Source organism: Sinohyriopsis cumingii, chromosome 6 (genome assembly GCF_028554795.1).
Source record: "Sinohyriopsis cumingii isolate HCF-2022 chromosome 6, ASM2855479v2, whole genome shotgun sequence".
Lineage (NCBI taxonomy): Eukaryota > Metazoa > Mollusca > Bivalvia > Unionida > Unionidae > Sinohyriopsis > Sinohyriopsis cumingii.
In genome coordinates this window covers 96,221,880-96,232,567 of record NC_142966.1, presented here as the reverse complement: position 1 = coordinate 96,232,567, position 10,688 = coordinate 96,221,880, and the positions used below count along the sequence as shown (strand labels likewise).

At 34.1% G+C, this 10,688-nt stretch overlaps 1 protein-coding gene across 4 annotated transcripts in view; it reads right to left on the bottom strand.

The window, feature by feature from the left end:
• Window positions 1-10,688, bottom strand: part of LOC149797492 (stromal interaction molecule 1-like) — a 201,859-nt gene that overhangs the window by 18,416 nt on the left and 172,755 nt on the right. The window lies entirely within an intron of this gene.

The following is a 10,688-nucleotide window of genomic DNA, read 5'->3' as shown; positions in this document are numbered from 1 at the left end:
AAGACATCTTAAGCATAAATCAAGTGACACATGTATGTATGTATGCATTCATGCATGTATGCAGGGCTGATCAAAAGTTTTTTGAACTACTTATCCAAGACATGTGATTTGAGAAAATTCACTGGTCCCATCATTTTCACTTGTCATAAAATTTCAATATAGAATATACTGATTTCTTCAAAGGACTTTATTTTTGTAGGAAAGGACTTAATTTTGAAGGAAAGAACATAATTTTGTAGGAAAGGACTTAATTTTGTAGGCTTTGTTATTGTCAAGGTATCTTGTAGGCAATAAGTACTGCCCCAATATGGGAGCTCTAGTACTTCCATCAACAAGAATGGAAAGAAATTTACTGGAATTAAGACCTTCCCAAATTTCTTCTCTCAAGACTTCATCAACTAAAGAAAAAAGTCCCTTGCTCCAAGTCTGTTCTTATAATCAAAATCAAGTTTAAAACCATTCTTGTCCTCAAGTGCACACAACATTTCCATATAGAAAAATTGGCTGTCTTTATTGGATTAGGGTGTATGCTGTGTTAAAGAGAGCTCTCATTTAATCTGTTTGCCATTTTATTCTCATCTAGTTTTAAGATGGCCTTTCTCAGTGGAGTGTTAGCAACTTTAACTTTGATTATTTGTACATGCCACTTGGTGTCATGCATATACTTTGCTACACAGGCTTTATGAGTTCCAATACATAGGTTTTATGAGCCCCAGTACACAGGCTTTGTGATGTCCAACATACAGGTTTTATGAGGTCCAAAACTATCATGACATTTGCTTGAGTAAATCCTGAATTTGTCAGTTTCATTGACAAGTAAAATGGCTGAATTTCAAACCTGTTCCAGCTTGGGATATTGTCTGCAATAACTGCAAAACATTATTTCAAAGTAAATCAATTCAAGCCATGGATAATTATCAACCCCATGTGACTGAACATTTCTTTGTCTCTTAATTGTATCATGTTTGACATTTCTGCTGCCAGAGTCTGGCTTATGTCTATTTTGAGGAAGAGTTACCTCAGACTCGGTGGCAGCCATGTTTTATCCTACCACTTTCACATGAATTTTCCTTCTCTTAATCTTATGATCTTCCTTGTGAAAATAATTTAGTAAACTACTTATACTAAAGATATCATAACATGCATTTTATCATCAAAATGCAAACAGTCCATGTCTTTAGTGTAATTGTTTCATTTTTCAAACACAATACAGTATGTATACGTCAATCCTCCATACAACCGATTTAAAAAAGTAAAGACTCGTTACTGTCATTTACTCATTTCATAAAGGGAATTGACACTTATATTGATAATGTGCATCTCATTAATTTTACTGCAATGTCTCAGTGTATTGTTGAAGTGTTTTGATTGGCTGATAATTTGGTCACTTAGCCCAATAAGCAATCACTATTTTGACTGGTTGATAATTTGATCACTTAGCCCAATAAGCAGTCAAGTAGTAAAAGAACTTGTACACACACAACAGTTGTCAATTACCACTTTCACATCATAGGATGTGAATGAGTTTGATTGATTCAAGCACTGAGTATGCCCAGTGGGCATGAATGGCCATACAGATATAAAGTGCCAGGCTAAGGACTGGAGCAGCCCTTGTGTGTGTGTGTGTATATATATATATATATATATATATATATATATATATATATATATATATATATATATATATATATATATATATATATATATGTGTGTGTGTGTGTATATATATATATATATATATATATAGATAGATACATACACACACACATATATATATTACTTAATGATGTGTCAGCATATTCCTCCATGTACTGTGTCAATTCATTGTTCTAAAAATGTAAAGATAAATCTGCCCAAATAAACGTAACCATGTGGTTCTTGTCTGACTATACCAACATTCCATTTAGCTGCAACAGCAATAGTAATATGAAATGTGCATTACATATGTCTGTGTTGGTACTGGTTACCAGCCAATGTCTCAATGACACTGACCTTGGTTCAAGGTCTGCATGTTTGAACTAAATCTACAGTGCAAGAACTTATTTTCTTTTACCATTTATCATGACCTTGACCTTTAGATCCCCCAAATCTACAGGTTTCTTTCTTACCCTAAGCTATGCACAAAGATAAATATATGAACTTACTCTACAATAAAGGCAAGTTATTGTGCCAGTTTTCTTTGAAAAACAATGACTCTGATGTTTGACCTTACCTTAAATGCAAGATGTCTACAAACTTTAGTCAAGTAATGTTGTCGAAGAAACTTAGTTATTATGCAAAATCCATTTTGTGTCCTTCAGTCATAGTAGCCATCACCAATGAACTTTTTACAATAAAATTTATTTTTTGGGAGGGAAAACTTTTTATTTTAATTTGGTAATACTTTCAAGCTATTACTGCACTACTATATCTTTTCCTGGCAGTAGTCTCCAGTCCAAGGACATTATTTCCTCTTCTAATTAGTAAATGAAGTCTAGAAAAATAGAAATGATTCCAGTCTGACAACTTAGTCCATTTCTGACAGTTGGGTTGTTATCCTCCTTCTTTGACTTGTGATGAGATTGAAGTGGGGAGGGAATTGTGCAAAAATAGCAGGTAAGTATTACAAAACTAAAACTAGTTTCACCTGCTCCCCCAATCTGAATTGAAGCAGCAATATGTTAAGTGATGTTACTAAACTGCTGAACTTTCCAGCCCAGTGGAGGGGGGAGGCTGATAGTCTAAAAAAAGCTTGCTTCCTTTTAACTGATGACTGTTGGAACCATGATCTTTAGATATTTTTCAGTGATGAAAAGATTTTCAATTTAGTGGTTATGGTGGTCTTATTGCATGTCTGATTGGTGCCATTTTTATTTTGGACCAAGTAGACATCATTAGAAGCCTTTTGGTGAAACCCTATTTCAATATGACTAACCATTCAAAAGAAGTGATGACAGCAAGATTTTCAAGGCAGTCATACTGGATGCATGATTGGCACCTAGCACCATTAGCATTTAAGACCAATTAGGCATCATAAGAAGTCTCTTGGGGACAACCCAATGTTGATATTGCCATCTATTTTGAAGGAGATGGCATAATATTTTCAAGATGTCCACTATGGTAACCTTATTGGGGGTCAGTCTGCATTACTTACATTTAGGACCATTAAGACACCATAAGGACTCTTCTGATGAAAACACCACATTAGAATGACTTTCCAGTAAAGAGGAGTGGCAACAGCATGAGATTCAAAATGGCCACCATAATGGCCACACTGAATGTTAGATCAGCACTGATTTAATGTAGGACCAACACAATATTATAAAGCGTCTTCTGGTGCAAACCCCATGTTGATATGAATTTGTTTTGAAGAAATAACATTTTTTCAAGATAGGTATATTGGATATCAGATGTGCACAATTTCCATTTAGGACCAACTAAACATCATACATTTTATGATAGATCAATGTCCATATGACCAGCCATCATAAAAAGACTCCAAGATGGACCTTTGCTGTGGCAAAAATGGAGGTCAGACCCGCACTATTTGGATTTACAACCATCATAAGAAGTCTGTTAGTGCAAACCTTGGCTAATCTGACCAGTGATTCAGGAGATGTAGTGACAAGGTTTTCAAGATGGCAATTGTGGTGGCCATATTCAATGTCTGAGCAACAACAATTTCATTTAGGAGCAACAAGATACCATAAGATGTCATTTAGTGAAAGCCCCATGTTAATATGAGTACTATCCATTCAGGAGTAATCAGATTTTCAGGAGGGCTGCTGTGGCAGCTATAATGGCTGTCTAAGTGGCACCATTTCTTGTTTATGGCCAATGGACATGTATGTGTCTGTAAATTTTCATGGTAATCCTCCAATAATTTTGGGAGGAGTTGCAATAATGAACTTGTGCTAAATGATGGAAGGAGGATGGATGACAAATCACATCAAAAGGATGATGGATGACAGATCATATCAAAAGGATAATGGATGACAGATCATATCAAAAGGATAATGGATGACAGATCATATCAAAAGATGATTTAAAGCATTGTTCAATACTGACCTAACTGAAGTGTGCATACAGATAGATAGAAAAAACACATAACACTGACCATTATCTAGGGTGTGGATAGATGGATGTATGATGGATACACACATGGGTGCCAAACTATGGATAGATGGATGCATGATGGATACACACATGGATGCCAAACTGTGTAAAGATAATAATAATAATAATAATAATGATAATAACAATAATATTAATGACCTTATTTAAAGAGGGTAACACAATAATCTAAGAACTAATCTACCTTGAGGCCCTCATACAAAGGAATTTATTTATTTTCGGTGCATATCTGAAGCCACTGGATATATTGGGTTTGGAAGAAGGAAATAAAGTGGGCATTTTTAATCTCAACTGAAATACTATTCCAGAGCAGAGTTCCAGGGTATTGGAAACTTTTTTTTTTAAATAACTCATTATTTAGTTTGGGAATTTTATACTGTTTGTTAGACATGGATTGCAGGTGGGAAGTATTACCAGGTAGCCTATACTGGCATAGTGATTGTAAATATTCAGGAGCACTATTATGGGATATCCTGTAGATTAATTTGGCATTTCTCAAACAGATTCGGTCTTTAATAGGTAATATTTTTAATTACAAGCTAAATTTTCCTTGCTTTCTTTCTGGATTGATATTAGCCCAAATGCTCTTTTTTGAAGATGTGCCACCTTTACTATGTTTTTATCATCTGAATTACCCCATACTGTGTTACAGTAGTCTAAATAGGGTTGTATGTAACTGTTATAAAATAGTTTTCTTTGCCTTTCAGGGAGAAAATGTCTTATCCTATGGAGAAGCCATAAACTTGAACTAACATTTTTACTGATATGTTTGATATGTTCAGTCCATGATAGGTTATTATCTACCAGAACGCCAAGTAGTCTATCATGACAGACCATTTGCAAATTTTTATCCTTCCATGTCAGACATAGTTCATCACTATCAAGATTTGTGTTTTTTTGCCATGCTGAGATAAGTAATATTTTAGTTTTACCAGTATTTATCACCATACCATTGCATGTGCACCAGTTTTCCTGTTTGTTTAGGGCATTCTGTAAAGAAATTTTGAGCTCATGCTTTGTGTTTTGGATGTCTGACAATGTTGTGTCATCTGCATAGAGATCTGTAGATGATATTGAGTCTCTTAGTAAAAGTGGTAGGTCATTGATAAATAAAATAAACAGCTATGGACCTAGTAGATGAATATATGATGGATACAAACATGGATAACAAAGTAAGTATACATGGATTTATGATGGAAAGATGCATGGAAACCAAACTCTGGGTAGACGGATGTATGATGGATACAAAAATGGATACCAAAGTGTGCACACATGGATGTATGATGGATACACACATGGATACCAAAGTATGGACAGATGGATGTATGATGGATTACACACAAGTATACCAAAGTGTGAATAGATGGATATTTGATGGACATACACATGGATACCAAAACTATGGATAGCTGGATGTATAATGGATATACACATGGATACCAAAGTGTGGATAGATGGACATATGATGGAAACACACATGGATACCAAAACTATGGATAGCTGGATGTATAATGGATATACACATGGATACCAAAGTGTGGATAGATGGACATATGATGGAAACACACATGGATACCAAAACTATGGATAGCTGGATGTATAATGGATATACACATGGATACCAAAGTGTGGATAGATGGACATATGATGGAAACACACATGGATACCAAAACTATGGATAGCTGGATGTATAATGGATATACACATGGATACCAAAGTATGGACAGATGGATGTATGATGTATACATACATGGATACCAAAGTATGGACAGATGGATGTATGATGGCTTACACACATGGATACCAAAACTATGGATAGCTGGATGTAGTAATCCCTTAGGATAACAAAAGTCCCTCTTACAACACAGTTAAAGTCACTGATCCCACTGTACTGGTTGAATTATACTTTTCAAATTATGTACCCTAATATAAGGCAAACTCAACTGTTATGGTGTACTTTCATGTTTCTCCTGAAAAGTGTTATAGTGAGGGACTACTATATATTTATCCATGCTTGATGCACAACAAACCTCTATAATGCACTGGCAGATCAGGGTCTTTGCTTTTGGCTTGAAGCAAGAAATACAATGAACATAATTATGTTTTAACATCTCTAGCAAAATGCTGGCAATTCACATCTTAAATGCTGGTGAGTCACATCAAAATTTTTGGTGACTGGACAAAAATTACTGGAGATTTTTTTCCACAAAAGGTTTTTGTCATCACTTTATCTAAACTGATTTTTTTTTAACAAGAGAATCGACACAAGAAAGCCACACACCCCAACATGTTAGGCATACATATTTCATAGCTAAAACATGATAATGTTTTACAGAATCTCTTGATTTTTTAAAAACTTTGCTTTCCATACTTTTAATGGTCTCATCTCTACATCAATCTGTACGATCTGGTAAACTTGTAACACATATCTGCCACACTGATATAATATCTAGCACTTATTTAAGAATATTTTTACTAATACTGCTACCAATCCTAACATTAATACTGCTGCCAATAATAACACTATTGCTACCATTACTAACACTAATACTGCAATCAATACTAACACTAATACTGCTGCCAATACTAATCACTAATACTGCAATAATAACATAATTGCTACCATTACTAACACTAATACTGCTGTCAAAACTAACACTAATACCGCTGCCAATACTACCACTAATACTGCTGCCAATACCAACACTAATACTGCTACCAATACTAACACTAATACTGCTGCCAATAATAACACAATTGCTACCATTACTAACACTAATACTGCTGTCAATACTAACACTAATACTGCTACCAATACTAACACTAATACTGCTACCAATACTAAAACTAATACTGCTACCATTACTAACACTAATACTGCTGTCAATACTAACACTAATACTGCTGTCAATACTAACACTAATACTGAAGTCAATACTAGCACTAATACTGCTACCAATACTAACACTAATACTGCTGTCAATACAAACACTAATACTGCTACCAATACTAACACTAATACTGCTACCAATACTAAAACTAATACTGCTACCATTACTAACACTAATACTGCTGTCAATACTAACACTAATACTGCTGTCAATACTAACACTAATACTGCTACCAATACTAACACTAATAATGCTACCAATACTAACACTAATACTGCTGTCAATACTAACACTAATACTGCTACCAATACTAACACTAATACTGCTACCAATACTAACACTAATACTGCTACCAATACTAATAATGCTACCAATACTAACACTAATACTGCTACCAATACTAACACTAATACTGCTACCAATACTAACACTAATACTGCTACCATTACTAACACTAATACTGCTACCATTACTAACACTAATACTGCTGTCAATACTAACACTAATACTGCTACCAATACTAACACTAATACTGCTACCATTACTAACACTAATACTGCTACCATTACTAACACTAATACTGCTGTCAATACTAACACTAATACTGATACCAATACTAACACTAATACTGCTACCAATACTAAAACTAATACTGCTACCAATACTAACACTAATACTGCTACCAATACTAACACTAATACTGCTACCAATACTAACACTAATACTGCTGTCAATACTAACACTAATACTGAAGTCAATACTAACACTAATACTGCTACCAATACTAACACTAATAATGCTACCAATACTAAAACTAGTACTGCTACCATTACTAACACTATTACTGCTGCCAATGCTAACACTAACACTGCTGCCAATACTAACAATAATACTGTTGCCAATACTAACACTAATACTGCTGCCAATACTAACAATTAATACTGCTATCAATACTAACACTAATACTGCTACCAATACTAACATTAATACTGCTGCCAATAATAACACAACTGCTACCATTACTAACACTATTACTGCTGCCAATACTAACACTAATAATGCTGACAATACTAACATTAATACTGCTACCAATACTAACACTAATACTGCTGTCAAAACTAACACTAATACTGCTGCCAATACTAACACTAATACTGCTACCAATACTAACACTAATATTGCTGCCAATACTAACACTAATATTGCTGCCAATACTAACACTAATACTGCTGCCAATACTAACACTAATACTGCTACCAATACTAACACTAATATTGCTGCCAATACTAACACTAATAATGCTGCCAATACTAACACTAATACTGCTACCAATACTAATACTGCTGCCAATACTAACACTAATACTGCTACCAATACTAACACTAATATTGCTGCCAATACTAACACTAATACTGCTGCCAATACTAACACTAATACTGCTACCAATACTAATACTGCTGTCAATACTAACACTAATACTGCTGCCAATACTAACACTAATACTGCTACCAATACTAACACTAATACTGCTGCCAATACTAACACTAATACTGCTACCAATACTAACACTAATACTGCTACCAATACTAACACTAATACTGCTGCCAATACTAACACTAATACTGCTGCCAATACTAACACTAATACTTCTACCAATACTAACACTAATACTTCTACCAATACTAACACTAATACAGCTACCAATACTAATTCTGCTGTCAATACTAACACTAATACTGCTACCAATACTAACACTAATACTTCTACCAATACTAACACTAATACTGCTACCATTACTAACACTAATACTGCTGCCAATACTAACACTAATACTTCTACCAATACTAACACTAATAATACTACCAATTCTAACACTAATACTGCTACCAATACTAACAGTAATACTGCTGTCAATACTAACACTAATACTGCTGTCAATACTAACACTAATACTGCTGTCAATACTAACACTAATACTGCTACCAATACTAACACTAGTACTGCTACCAATACAAACACTAATACTTCTGCCAATACTAACACTAATACTGCTGCCAATACTAACACTAATACTGCTACCAATACTAACACTAATACTGCTGTCAATACTAACACTAATACTGCTACCAATACTAACACTAGTACTGCTACCAATACTAACACTAATACTTCTGCCAATACTAACACTAATACTGCTGTCAATACTAACACTAATACTGCTACCAATACTAACACTAATACTTCTACCAATACTAACACTAATACTGCTACCATTACTAACACTAATAATACTACCAATTCTAACACTAATACTGCTACCAATACTAACAGTAATACTGCTGTCAATACTAACACTAATACTGCTGTCAATACTAACACTAATACTGCTGTCAATACTAACACTAATACTGCTACCAATACTAACACTAGTACTGCTACCAATACTAACACTAATACTTCTACCAATACTAACACTAATACAGCTACCAATACTAACACTAATACTGCTGTCAATACTAACACTAATACTGCTGTCAATGCTAACACTAATACTGCTGTCAATACTAACACTAATACTGCTACCAATACTAACACTAGTACTGCTACCAATACTAACACTAATACTGCTACCAATACTAACACTAGTACTGCTACCAATACTAACACTAATACAGCTACCAATACTAATACTGCTGTCAATACTAACACTAATACTGCTACCAATACTAACACTAATACTTCTACCAATACTAACACTAATACTGCTACCATTACTAACACTAATACTGCTGTCAATACTAACACTAATACTGCTACCAATACTAACACTAATACTTCTACCAATACTAACACTAATACTTCTACCAATACTAACACTAATACAGCTACCAATACTAATACTGCTGTCAATACTAACACTAATACTGCTACCAATACTAACACTAATACTTCTACCAATACTAACACTAATACTGCTACCATTACTAACACTAATACTGCTGTCAATACTAACACTAATACTGCTACCAATACTAACACTAATACTTCTACCAATACTAACACTAATACTGCTACCATTACTAACACTAATACTGCTGCCAATACTAACACTAATACTTCTACCAATACTAACACTAATAATACTACCAATTCTAACACTAATACTGCTACCAATACTAACAGTAATACTGCTGTCAATACTAACACTAATACTGCTGTCAATACTAACACTAATACTGCTGTCAATACTAACACTAATACTGCTACCAATACTAACACTAGTACTGCTACCAATACTAACACTAATACTTCTGCCAATACTAACACTAATACTGCTGCCAATACTAACACTAATACTGCTACCAATACTAACACTAATACTGCTGTCAATACTAACACTAATACTGCTACCAATACTAACACTAGTACTGCTACCAATACTAACACTAATACTTCTGCCAATACTAACACTAATACTGCTGTCAATACTAACACTAATACTGCTACCAATACTAACACTAATACTGCTGCCAATACTAACACTAATACTTCTACCAATACTAACACTAATAATACTACCAATTCTAACACTAATACTGCTACCAATACTAACAGTAATACTGCTGTCAATACTAACAGTAATACTGCTGTCAATACTAACACTAATACTGCTGTCAATACTAA